Below are 14,614 nucleotides of genomic sequence, written 5' to 3' on the forward strand. Positions count from 1 at the left end.
CTCTTCTATCTCGGCTTTGGTACTCGGGCTTTGAGTCTTACTCAACTTGGCATTGCTTTGGATCGGGAACTCCCCTTTCTTGGAATTCTCCATACTAAAATGTTTTAGTACCTTTTCCAAATATGTATTCTAACTAAGTCCTATTAGCCTTTTACTCTTGTTTCTCACAATCCTTATTCCCAGAATATAGGCAGCCGCTCCAAGGTCCTTCATAGCGAAGCATTTCCAAGCTAGGACTTAACCTCCTGCAGGGTTGGGTTGTCGTTTCCTATGAGTAGTATGTCATCGACATACAATACGAGGAATCTAACTATACTCCCACTGGCTTTAACATATACATAGGACTCATCCTCGCTTCGTAGGAAGCCAAACTCTTTGACTTTTCCATCGAAGGAAAAAGTCCATTTGTGAGATGCTTGTTTCAATCCATAAATGGCCTTCTCAATATTACATAATCTATTAGGGTGTTTTGCATCAATAAAACCCTCTGGCTGACTCATGTAAACATCCTCAACCAACTTCCCATTAAGGAAAGCAGTTTTGACGTCCATCTACCATATTTCATAATCATGAAACGTAGCTATGGCTAGCATAACCCTTATAGACTTTATCTTCGCAACTGGTGAGAAGGTCTCATCATAGTCAGCTCCGGGAGTTTGAGTAAAGCCCTTCGCAACCAACTGCTACTTATAAGTGTGAACTTTCCCATCCATGTTGGTCTTCTTCTCTAAGATCCACTTGCACCCAACCGACTTACGACCCGGCATATTGTGAACCAAATTCCAAACTTGGTTGTCATACATGGATTGAATCTCGCTTTCCATAGCCTCTTTCCACTTCACAGACGCCGGTCCTGCCATGGCTTCCTTGTAGCTGTTAGGTTCATCCAAATTTACTAGTGTACTATCACTGATAAACGTATCACCTTCGGTAGTAATAAGAAAACCAAAAAACTCCGGTGGAACACTAACTCTACTGGAATGTCTAAGAGGTAGGGACACATCAACCGGTTCAACAGGAGTTTCCTCCTCAAGTTGAATGCCAGTGTTAGAGGTTCCTTCATCGTTCGATTCTTGAAGCTCCTCAAGATCGATTTGACTCCCACTGTCCCCTTGGCTTATGAGTTCTCGCTCTCAGAAAACTCCTCTCCTCGCAATGAAGACAACATCGTCACTCGTTCTATAGAAGAGATAGCCAAAGGACTTATTTGGATAGCCGATGAAGATACACCGTTTACTACGAGGTTCGAGCTTGTCGTGAGTCTCTTGTCTTAAGAAAGCCTCGCAACCCCAAACCTTTATATGTGTGAACGAGGGAGCTTTCCCTGTCCACATCTCGTGAGGTGTTTCAGCAACCTTCTTTGTAGGGACTAAGTTAAAGATATAGATGAAATTCTCTAATGCATACCCTCAGAATAAGATAGGTAACGAAGCCCGACTCATCATGGAACGAACCATGTCTAGCAAGGTACGATTACACCTCTTAGCCACACTGTTCAACTACGATGTCCTAGGAGGTGTCAATTGCGAAACGATTCTGCATTTCTTGAGGTAGTCGTGGAGTTCAAGACTAAAGTACTCACCACCTCGATCAGATCAGAGCATCCAAATTTTCCTACCCAGCTGATTCTCCACTTCTTACTTAAACTCTTTGAACTTTTTAAAGGTTTCTGACTTGTGCTTGATTAAGTAGATATACACATATCTGTTATAATCATCGGTGAAAGTCATATAGAAGCGGGTTGCATCCCTTGTGGTGGATCTAAAGGGCCCACACACATCGGTGTGTATGAGATCCAATAAACCCTAACCCCTTTCACAAGTACCAGTGAATGGTAACTTGGTCATCTTTCCAAGCAAACAAGACTCGCATACGCCATTGTCCCTAAGGTCGAATGACTCCAACACCCCATCTTTTTTGGAGTTGGGCTATGTGTTTCTTGTTGACATGCCTAAGACGACAATGCCACAAGCATGCTTTGTCCAAACCATTAGAGGATTCGATATGCAACACATTATTTCCTAAACATTAATATAACCCTTTTCATTATCAAAAGAAAATCTAACTCCTTGTTTATATAAACCATGAAAAGAAATGATGTTTCTTGCCATTTCTGGAGAATAGAAACAATTATTCAACTCTATTCCTAACAAAGGGCATGCAGAATTGGTTGAAACACGGTGGCAAGGAGTGAAGAATGATATCAATGCTAGCTCCTCTTCGAAGTTAACAGTTAACATTAGCAGGCGGTCGACATATCTCTGCATTTTCTGCAGATGGGTTGTCACAGACTCTCCGTCCTTCATCTTGGTATGGATCATCGAAGTGATGATCTCGTAATTCTCCTGCCTGGCACTTTGGTGGTAAATGTATAAAAAATCCTGATGCATTTCATAGGGTCAGTAGTCCTTGTAGGACTTTTGGAGTTCGGCAGTCATAGTCGCAAGCATGATTCAATGGACTTTGGTACCATCGTGCTCATGAGCCTTAAAGGTAGCGATCTCCTCGAGGGTAGCAATTTTGACACTCACTTCTTTCAGCTCCTTGTCGAGGACATACTCCTTGTCCTCGTATAGGGTAACTACTTGAATGTTGCGGATCCAATCATTGAAAGTTGGTCCCATCGAAAATCACTCTGCCATACAAATTCATGAGTGAGAACAAGCCGGAAGATTTCGAGCCAGAAGCATTGTTTGAGTTAGACATTTGAAAAGGAAAAGAGACAAAGCTTGATTAGATAAGAATCCCCAATTAAACATCCAAATTAGAAATTAGGGCTAGGATCCAACAACATTATTTGCAATTTAGAAGAGGGATATTGTAATCTAAACAACAAATAATTTGAAGGTAAGTGACTGACGATTCACTAATTTCCACCATGAAAAACGAAAAAGAAATTAAGTTTTAAATGTATTGAAAACTACTAGATCTATTGAGATTCATTGAACTTTTTAATGACATGTTTAAATCTCGATATGCCCTTCGAGTTTGCAATTGGGATACCGAGGATCACAAACAAGGTGTGAATAACCATGCAAATGTACTTGGTGCCCTCGATGTTACAGTCACCTAATCAATGTGTCGATTAACCACACACGCTCCATTGATCTATGAGAAACATCGAGTCACCCTTTCCCACCTTTGCTAGACCCAAATTAGTCTGTCGGTTAACCACACACGCTCCATTAACGTCTTGGCAAGGGTACACAGTGTAATTTCATGGAATAGCATCATCTTCACATTTTTCCTAAAGTAACTAGGATTGGGAATCTATTATAAAAAATATTTAGTTACTTTATTAACATTATACTTTCAGTGAGGAATTAGTTTCCCTATCCTACCCATTCGGCTAACGACCCTCCACCAATCAAGGAAGCGGTGGGTGAGAGTGGAAACCCATTAAACTGTCATTTTATAGGTAACAACCTTATACCCCCCCCCCTCGCCCCGCCCCTTATAGATCGACATTGTGAATGAGGCCTACTAACGGTAAGACTAGCATTATCTTATACGTATATATAATAATTATTCTTATAATATCATAATAGTATAAGGGTTGAATTTTAAACTTGTAAAATTCTAGGGTTTGGAATTTAAATATTTCAAAATTAAAAACTTTTAATTAAAAATTTAAATCCCAAAACTTGAGTGCAAGTTTTGAAACTTTTCAAAACATCTTTTATATCAAATTTGGAAATTGTTAAATAATCATATTATTAATATTTATCACATAATTTGACCTAATCTTTTCCATACATGATAATTCATATCAATTTACAAATAATTAATTTTTATCTTATAAAACAAGTATCTTAAATTGACAATTATCCATTAATTTGATTTGGATATCCATTACCATAATATAAAATATGATTTTTAATTTGGAAAAACAATTTATGGTAATTATCCAAAGCAAATCAAGGCAGAAAATTCGTAATTCAGCGAACAGATGTGCTCACGTCGTGACCTAATCTGGTCACGTCGTGAGTTTGGTCAAAAATAGAAAAACGAATTTTACAGCTTTGAACAATAAACTTTGCATCAAATACATTAGAATAAATATCTTAGGCTCTAATACCACTGATGGGCTTAGAGCAAAACAACATTCTTGTGGTGTTCATGCAAACCCTAATGCTTGGATCTAGTTTTTCTAATTGTACATGCATAATTGTCCAAGACTTGCAAACCCTAATCCAGCATGTCAAAAAACTCGAAATCATATGTAATAAACTAGTTTGAAACATTACCTTTATATGTTGCTTGAAGATCTTGAAATTTTGAGAATCCTAGCACCCCAAATGTTGTGCCTCTAAAGAATCACAAACACCAAAGTAATTGGAGAAGGAAAAAGAGAAAGGGGAGGCTAAAATCGGCTCCTAGAACTCTTAGGGTTTCAATGTCACCGATTTTAGAAGCCCTAGGAGTCCTTATATAGTGCTGCTGCTAGGGTTTCAATCAAAACCCTAAATGGATAGCTTAGGCCTTAAGCAGTCTAATGGAAGCTTCTGGAATAAGGCCTTGGACGATTTCAAGGTGGGCTTCCACCCTAATTTCGTCCACCCCCTTTATCCATATGATCCACAGCCCAAAATCTAATTATCTTATAATTGCAATTCCAGTCCCATTAAGTTTAATTAATATCTTTTGATCACAAAATTAATTTTTAACTAATTCTTGACCAATATTAACTAAACAAATATGATTTCTCTTTTAATATATTATTCATATAATATATTAATAAATCATAATAACCTCTTTATCTATTATTCATCAAGTCTAGTCACTTTGGTGAAGCAAGTAGATACCAAATATAGTTGTGAACTTAGAAACTAATCCAACGACTACAGCTAGAGATTAGGGTTTATGATAAAGGTGGATGAAAGAGAGGCTCACACCTAGGACTTAGAGTGTTTAAATAGTGAGCCAACCCTAAAATTTAGGGTTTTGGTATCTTGCACACTACATTGGGAGTGGTGTTTGTACGTTGGGTGTACCACTCAAACACCCACGTCCCCTTTCCACACGTATGTCGGGCATACCCTTAGCTTACGTTGGTCGTACTCATCCAAATATGTGCATTCCCTCTTTGCATGCATGGGACCGTTTGCCAACTACTTCCATTAGGGACCAATTCCGCCAATATCTTCAAAATATCATAACTCTCGCATCTTAAGTCCGTTTCCAACGAACCTTATATCTAAGGAAAGGTGGTGAGAAGCCCTACACTTCTAACGATACATCATAGCCTTAAAACTTCTTGAAAAAAACCCAAAATCCTTAAAAAACCGAACCAACATCTTTACCGACACCCTTGGGCTCTAAAGCACAACCTGAACACTTTTATTACACAACCTACCTTTGCCATATCCAAAAGGGCCTAAACCATTCTCATTTATATCCTCCAAAACCTTCTCATACTACGATTACGGCCCACGAGACTTAAATCACAGAACGATCCAAAACAGGATGTTACATGTCGAATGTGCATCTTATTGACTATCGCGGCGCGACACATATTTTGGTCACGATATGACAATATTTGCAATAAAAACCATAATTTTGAGTTTGGGGCCTTATTTAAGCGAAGTGAGGGGAAATGGTTTGCACACCATCAAACCCCATCACCTCCTTTCTCCCTCAAGGAACGTTAATCCTCTATATTTTCTCTTTGGCCCCCTTTTGGTGATTTGAAGCCTTGAAGAAGAAGATAAGGAATTTTGGTGCATCATCTCAGTTAGCAAGCCACTCCCTCGTCATCTTTAGATGCATAAGGACTCTTATAATTCCTAAAGTTCCTACCTTTTTAGCTTAATCATGTTAGATCTAGGCTTTGGTTCGCTTTTTCTCACCTTCTAAGGGAGTTTGAGTGTTGGAAACTCATAAATTTGGCAACTTTATGAGTTCTTGTGACTCCGTTCTATCCATTTGTCCCAGTCTGGAATATTAGTGAGCTTTAGGTTCCATACATGGGATTTGATCTCATTTTCCTTTCATTTTGAATTGGTTGGTATTCAAGACATGCATTGGACATGTATGTCAAAAAAGCTATGTTTTTATGGTATTTTGAGATGGAGAAAGCCTTCTGGAAAGTTTGGTTGCTTGGCTTGAAAGGTTAAGACCTTAATGCAGTATGCTCTTCAGAGCATTCTTCACGACATGGCAGGTTGGTTGTCACGGCGTGACGATGGTCTGTTTCACGACTATTTTGTCTTCATGCTGCCATAATGTGACCAACAGGTGGTCACAATGTGGCAATTGGCTAAGTAACTCTTGAGTGTTGACTTTGACTCTGACCGTTGACTTTATGATCAAGTTTGACTTTAGGTCAAATTTTGGGTTTTGGGCTGTACGTTGATATTTGGTCCATGTTTGATGTATAGGTGTCCTGTAGTGTAGATTAGTTGATCTGTGATAAGTGTTGTTATATTCTAGACAGTGAGGTAGGTTTTCTCAATATACTCTATAATGCAGTATGTGTCCTTATGTGTACAATGTTGGTATATTATAGTGATTTGTGATTTTTAGAAATGTATGGTTATCTATACTTGCTGATTATTTATTATTCTTTGCATATGTTCACATGGTTCGGTTAAGTTGAGGCAATATTGCTTTGTGTTGTAAGCCAACAAACCCGAAAGTAATCCGTCATAAGTTGAGGGCCAGGAGGGCAATCTAGTCTTATGTTTTGGGCTCGGGAGCAATCCAGTCATAAGTTGGGGGTCGGGAGGGGCAATCCATTCTTATGTTGTATGCCCAATGTGCATGCATTTTGTGTGTGTGTGTGTGTGTGTGTGTGTATATATATATATATATATATATATATATATATATATATATATATATATATATAGTAACGGAACCACAAATTTTGATATGAGGGTACAAACATTGTCAATATATTATATGAAGTTATCCAATATCAGGCATTAGAAAACATGTTATAATCTCTTTAGTTGCGGTTACAATAACATGAAATATGTTTACAAATAATATTTTTTATATATAAAAAACGAATATTTTGGGGAACTCACTAAGCTTTTGTTTACAGTTGTGGATTTCAATGTTTTTTAGGTATTTTAGATGATCGAAGTAAGACGAAGGCGTCATCGTACACATTCTCCTGCTAATTTATGTTTTGAAAGATTATTCCTTACTCTGATTCTACGGATTTGATTTGAAAACATTGGTTGATTATCTTATGGTTTTTGTGAAAATGTTTTATAAAAATGAATTTTTTTTTATCATGGTTATCCTAAATTAGATCTAATCAATTTTTAATTAATTTATTAACCATAATAAATTAAAAATTAACAAATTATTTCATCTTTCTCCAAAAGTCATTATATATTATTTCTAGTTGTGAGTGCAACCCACAAAGAACTTTGTTTGTTATTATAACAATGTACTAATTTAGTTGTGATTTTAGACACTTTTATCCAACGTATAGATGGTGGATGGAGGGGTTCCAAAATATATGTTGGTAAAATGGATTTATATTTTATTACATGTTTACAGTTTTTGGACCTGTGTAAAAAGCATTGGGTTCGGTTGCCATCGGATATAGTTATGCTTCAAGTCTTTTAGTTCCATCCTAATGATTTGGATAATGTTACATTAAAACTTAAGTTGAATGCTATTGGTTAATTTGTGACCATGGTCCATACAATATTTACTAAGTGAACAATAAGATCTTCTACATGTAAAGCTTACGTCCCATCGTAGTGCCTTTTCTTTCATAAGTCACGAGAGCTTCATCCTATATACGTTCTGTCATAAGGATCATTGTTTTCAATAAGTCACAAGAGCTTCATCCTATATACGTTCTCTCATAAGGATCATTGTTTTAAAATATAAAAATCACCACATTCCAAGCATCTAAGAAAATATTTTTGGTATTATATATAGCCTTATAATGATGCCACACTAGGAAAAATATTTTTTAAAACAATTGCTTATTTGAGAAACACTAAGATGTATGCGACGTTTGTTTTTTCGTAAAATCAAAACTTATGACTTTTGGTTTTGTGCTCATTGGTCACTTAATTTTTGGTCATGTTTGGCTCATTTAAAAAAAAGTTTAGGTCATGTTTGGTCACTTAACTTTTGGTTGTGTGCTCATTTGTCACTTAATTCTTTTTAAGTTTTAAAAGATAATCAAACTTTTGACTTTGTACTTATTATGTCACTTAACTTTTGGTTTTGTCACTTAACCTTTAGATTTGTGCTCATTTAGTCACCTAACTTTTAAAATTGTTCTCATTTAGTCAATAAACTTTTGAAAATTTTTAAAAGTTTAGTGACTAAATGAACACAATTTTAAAAGTTAGGTGACTAAAAATTACCAAACCAAAAGTTAAGTGACTAAAGGAGCATAAAGCCAAAAATTTGATGACCTTTTAAAACTTAAAGAGAGTTAAGTGACAAAATTAGCACAAAACCAAAAGTTAAGTGACCAAAAATGACCTAAACCCTAAAAAATAGAAAAATTATAGGATTTTTTAAAAATAAATAATTATTTAATTAAAAATTTTAGTAAATTATAGAATTTTTTAAAAATAAATAATAATTTAATTAAAATTTTAGTTAACAATAATTTGTAATTAAATAATTGTAACCTCCTCATATTTTGGCTTTTAGTGATTTTTTTAATAAAACAAAGTAATTAAATGAAAAAACTAATGTTAGTAATATTAATACAATAAAATAATTTAAATAATTATTTAAATCTTCTACCCTAATAAATGAAAATGACTTTGCCACATGTCATTCTCTCATAAAATTAGCCACATTTCATTTTGTCATAATTTGAGATATATTTATTTTCCACTTGTCATTACTTTAATTTTCATTTTCAATATATCATTAATTTAGTTTCCATAAATTAAACCTACCATAATGACTATTAATTTTAAATTTTAAATTTCAAATTCAATTTCAAATAAATTTACAGTTTAAACCTTTATGTTTAACATTTTGTTATAATTAACCCGTTTAGTACACACTAAACACATAATTTTAATTTATTTATTTTTGCATTTTTTTTTCTGATAATTTTCACTTATTTCAATTTCAAATTCAAATAAAATTTTTATTTAATCTTTCGTACTTAACATTTTGTTTTAATCAACCCGTATAATATACAGGTCTCACAACTAGTAATATATAATTACGTACTTGAGTAAAAGAAACTAATCGGTGTATTAAATTGGAAGTAAGAGATAAGAGGCTAAAATGCCATAGTTACCAAATTTGTAATAACTAGGTTTGACTTATTCAAGACCTTAAATTGTTAGAAAAGGGTTCAATACGGGGCAAAGGACAAAACTTTAAGAGTTAGGTGAAAACCATTGAGAAATGGTACCAATTAGCTAAACTATGTGTAATGAGGGGCTAATTATGACATAAATGAAGAGTATGTGAGTATATTAGTAGGTATTCTCCCCAAATTAGCTAGAGATATCAATTGAGAGGATGGAAACACCATAGTCGGTGATTTCAAGCTTAATCGAGGATATAGAGTCTAATTTGGTACATAATCAAGTTAGGCTTTGAAGGTTAAAAGACAAAACTCTCATTCTTCTTCTATTTATGTCAATCTAGGGTTTGGATTGTATTAGATACCACTCCACACATTGTAGTATCTTATGAAATTAGTAGTTGATTATAGTTTATTCTAGAATTTAAACACCTAAACTTCATTCAATCAAACTTTAATTTATTATGATGGAGTTTGGTGAAGAATTAATAGCTTGAAGCTCCATCCATGGGAGAATCATGGTGATTTGTGAAGATAAATTTTATATGATTGAATTAATCTTAATTAAATTATCTAAAATAATATCTCAAGTGAAATCATCAATAATCACCATAAAATTCTCCATTCGGAACCAATTATGTTTATACTTTCATCTAAGACTTTAATGTCAATCCATGGATTTTAGAGGGTAATCTCGATGGTGACTAATAGAAATTAAGGAAACTATCATGGATTGAAGCATTAGATCATGGAGACGTTGGTTAATTTATGATTAAATAGATAATAAATGATTTGGAAGATATGGACACAGTGGCGGAGGGAGTAGGGGGGCAGGCAGGTGCTTGGCCCCCTCTAACTTGTCTAATGCTACAATACCTTTTGAGAGATACCTCCATTTTTAATATCATCGGATATACTCACATATTGAAAAAAATGAAGACAAATACATCTATACAAGTCTTCAATTCTATTTCCTAATTAAAAACATATATTTTACAAAAAAAAAATGGGGAAAATACATCTTAAATCTTTTAGAGGGATAATATGGTAACTGAAATTTCAAACAGTTTTAAATTTTTTTGAAAACCCCCGATCCACAGATAAAAAGTAAGTTGAAAATCTTCCAAATAAATGAAAATCCTTTTTCAAAGGGTTACAGTCATGCGACATCGACATCACCATCGCCATCTCGAACCTTGATTTTCTGGAACAGTGGACATTTTCCAGCTTTACCATTTGATCATCGTTCAAGAAGGAGATCCGACCAAAACCATCTTCTTACCTGACGGCTCCGATTACGAGCTCTATAACCGAAACAACATCGATTGGATCTTAGATCCTAAACCCAGGAGCGTTTCCTTCAAGACTCCGCTTGTTGTTGCTTCATTCTCCTCTCCAAGAAAAAAATACAGAGGACGAATGCTCTGTAAGATCTAACTATCGATCTACAAATATTTTTCTTACAAGTCTTTTTAACTATGTGTGTATGTGTGCATAGTTGGGAATTGGGGAAGGATTAAATAAAAATGTAGATCAGATAAAAGTATACGTTTCCTTTCCTGACAAAAAAGATATATGCAGCTAAACCTAATGAACCTAACCTATGTATCCCATCTTTTCTTGTTTACTTTTTCTTTGTTTTTCTTTTAGTTGTATCTATAATTCTTTTATTGTTTTAATCTTTTAGATGTAAGCTATGTTTATCTATTAATATCTTACTTATTTCAAGGGTTTATAAACAGAAATTTCTTGCTTTCCATTTGAATGAAAGAGATTAATTTTTTGGTTTATATGATTATTAAGGAAAAATAAATAATTTGTGACGTGATTATTTAGATCTTTGTCATATGGATAAATTTATTTTTTTGAATTTTTCCTTACTACATACACTAGTTTCATATTCTACATCCAACACTAGATGTAAGCCCCCCTTATTATAGGATCCTGGCTCCGCCCCTGTATGGACATCAATTATAGAATCATCACTTCTAAAACTAAAACCTAAGGGTCATTTGATAGTTGATAATTTGGTTAGAAGCTGACTAAGTTAGAAACTGACTGAGTTAGAAATTCCGAACGAGTTAAATTCTGACTAAAACTTGTTGTTTGATTTTCGATTTGACTGACTATGCAAAATGACTATATTACCCTCAAACAACATTTTTTATAAAAATGTCTTTTTCATTTACCATTTAACTTGTAACATACGTTCTTTTCATAAAAACATTCAATATGCATTAAAAAAAATTAAAGAGTTGAACCATAAATTTTTATGGAAAACAACTTAGCTTAACAAGAATCAACCAAAAACTCAAATGACTGAAACTTATTAAAGAAACTGATCTTGAAATCTTACAAATAAGAGAACTACAACATATTTCATAAGATCTCCATGAATCACACTCTTAATTCATATGTGTGAAGATCTTAATTTATATGTATAAAGATAGAAGAAGGGCAAATATGGGCAAAACTAAGCCTCTAGAAACAAGATACTGGTACACATGTACCCAATTCCCAATCAATAATAAGAACTATATGTTTCTTGAGTTTTTTTATAAATTCATGAATGGAATAATCATTTAGTTATTAAAACTTTATCTCCAGGATTACAATTAAAATCCCCTGTAGATGGTGTGCACTCAAATTTTCCAGATACCATTTTTTTAAAAATTTTCTACTCTTGATAATAAATATTTAGCATGCGCAAGCTTGACATCACATCTGCTCATTATTGATCCCTACAGAATTCAAAAATTCAGATAAAATGACAACATCAAGATGTTTAAGAAGATCAAGAATTATCGGGGAACGAGCTTTCCACGTGTCATAACTTTAACATTAACAACAAAAAACCAAAATTTTTGCAGATTAAAAAGTTAGAATTTAATTCACACAAAAATCCTTTAAAGCATTTTTCTCATAGCAGATTGGTTAATATTCATTCCAATAAACAAAAACTTGTTTATTCACTTCTCATCTTATTTGATCCCATGGTTTGTGGGGCACCCATCTAATTTCCAATGCATCAATCCAATGAATATATCAAAGATAGGATCCTTAGTAATAAATTAAAAAGTTAGCAATGAATTAGTATCTATTAATTGGAATCCGAATCATGTTTGCGAGGTACCTATATGTCGATTTGGTTTCTAAAAGTCCAAGAAGTATACAATAATCATACCTAATCGATTGTTTCTCTGTTGTTGGTAGTGGTGATGGTGTGTATAGCAACGTCGTTGGTGGGTTGATGGAGAAGAATCATAATTTGAGGGCAATTGAGGAACGTGAAAGAAAATACCGAGTCCACACCTTTTTTCCGAGAACCGAATCAGGAGAAAACTTCTGATTGAATCCAATTATTCCGACCGAGTCCAACAAAATGCACCAAATCAAACATACAAACGGAAGGTTGCGGACCGATTCCAAACTTTTGACCTAGTTAGAAGGCTTATCAAATAGACCCTTAAAATCAATGAAATTGAGTGATCCATGGTGAAAATATGTAATCTAGGAGCTTATTTTAGTTTTATTTATGTTTAAATTAATGATAAGTATTTATAAAAGTCCTTACATTTTTATTTCATATCCAGTTATGTCATAATATTTTTTAACAATTAAACCCACAAAACTAGCAACTATTTACATATTTTAGTTTTTACCCGACAAACCAGGGAACGATATAATTTGAGGGCGTTTTCAAAAATAGGATCAAAATTTAAGGTTTTTATTAAAAAAAATTAATTTAGTTTTATCACATTATCTTACTATACTCTTAAATGATGTAATATTTTCTATGTTACACAAATTATTATTTTACTATTATCTTATTGTATTTTTCTATCTCACATATGACATTATCTAACAATATTTGTGTTAAAGTAAAAATAATAATTTCATATTTACAAAAAAAAAAATTATCTTTAGAAAAATAACCTTTGTCAAATAAATGATATCAAGGTTGAAATCGTGATCTTAATTGTAGGATCGTACAACCTCACCTAGGTAAAATCATTCCAATAATACTTGGTTCATATTTGGTCAGATCAAAATATAATCATAGGATCATAAGATCGTAGGTTGATATATAGTAAGATTGTTACTTTTTTTTTAAGTTCTGATATTTTGTGTTGGATTAACTAAGTACATCGAATATGAACCTTAAAAAACACTTTTGTAATTTTTATTGTTAAATGACGTATTGAAGATGTATTTTTTATGTTTTAAAAAATTTATTGTTACCTAAATGATTAAATGGTTTATTGATGGATGAAAATATATTTTTTATATTTTAAAATGCTTTTGGTAGAATTTTACAACCCCAAATTGATCTTATAATTATGATTTTGTGATCCTATGGAGGATTCCAATCTTCACAACCTTCAATGATACCAATTGTCAGATTGTATGTGTAACTCGTTCATTCTTAAGAGAAAACTTAAAAGAAAATGGATTTGTAATTATAGAAAATGGAGAACCGAGAAGTACATTGTAATTTAGAAAAGGTCAACAAAATTCAAACAATAAACGAACGTCGCAAGTGGCCTTAGAACCACGACGCTTGGCTCAATGAAGCAACAGACGTTTTCAAATGCATGACACGTTGGGTGATTCAGGTGGCTGGACACGGCTTGAAATGGTGACACATGAAATAAGTCGAAAAAACAAATTAATATGAGGCCTACACGTGGCTTAGACACGTCGTGTTCCTCTACAGAGCACAACATGTGATCGCATTTGTAGTAATATAAATAACTTGAAACCGTCTTTTCATTGAATGTTTTCCCAACGAAAGTCACGAACACTTACGTAATTACTAACAACCTATAGAAGTACATACTTATGAAGAAACGTGAGGAAGCAATTACAGAACGAGAAAAGGTATTTCCTCGTCATGTTATTATGTAATGTAGTTATAATAAATTCATTAGAACGCCAGTTGGTTAATAGGGTCTGTGATAGGGTGGTATTATTGAATCGAAAGGTAACCTGGATGGATGAATTATGTGGCAAGAATCTTAATCCGTTTAACGGGGTTTATAAACCGTATGTAATAGAATGGTCAGAAGTGCATGATCGAGTTAACAACCTATGAGGTTAAGTTGTTTGGTAGTTGTAGTGCAGGACTCGATGAGTTTGGTAAAAATAGGTTACCAAGTTAAGTTAGTGGTAAAATAAAGGATCACTGAGGTAATTATAAAAATGTGTTTGTATAATTTCGAACGAACTTGGTATATTACCCGAATAGGCTTGTACAAGTTGTAGGTTGGAGAGCAACACTTGGCGTGAGGGAAAGTTAATAATTATTCTTCACCAACCATGTGAGTACATGTAAAAATTTTAGGTACATAGCAAAGT

At 33.6% G+C, this 14,614-nt stretch overlaps 1 long non-coding RNA gene across 1 annotated transcript; it reads left to right on the plus strand.

Moving 5' to 3' along the window:
• Positions 1–10,192: 10,192 nt before the first annotated feature.
• Positions 10,193–12,844, plus strand: LOC122197284 (uncharacterized). Its single transcript, XR_006190253.2, has 2 exons — positions 10,193–10,682; positions 12,470–12,844. It is a non-coding gene; the product is annotated as an uncharacterized LOC122197284 (long non-coding RNA).
• The last annotated feature ends 1,770 nt before the right edge of the window (positions 12,845–14,614 follow it).

Source organism: Lactuca sativa, chromosome 1 (genome assembly GCF_002870075.4).
Source record: "Lactuca sativa cultivar Salinas chromosome 1, Lsat_Salinas_v11, whole genome shotgun sequence".
NCBI classification, from domain to species: Eukaryota; Viridiplantae; Streptophyta; class Magnoliopsida; order Asterales; family Asteraceae; genus Lactuca; species Lactuca sativa.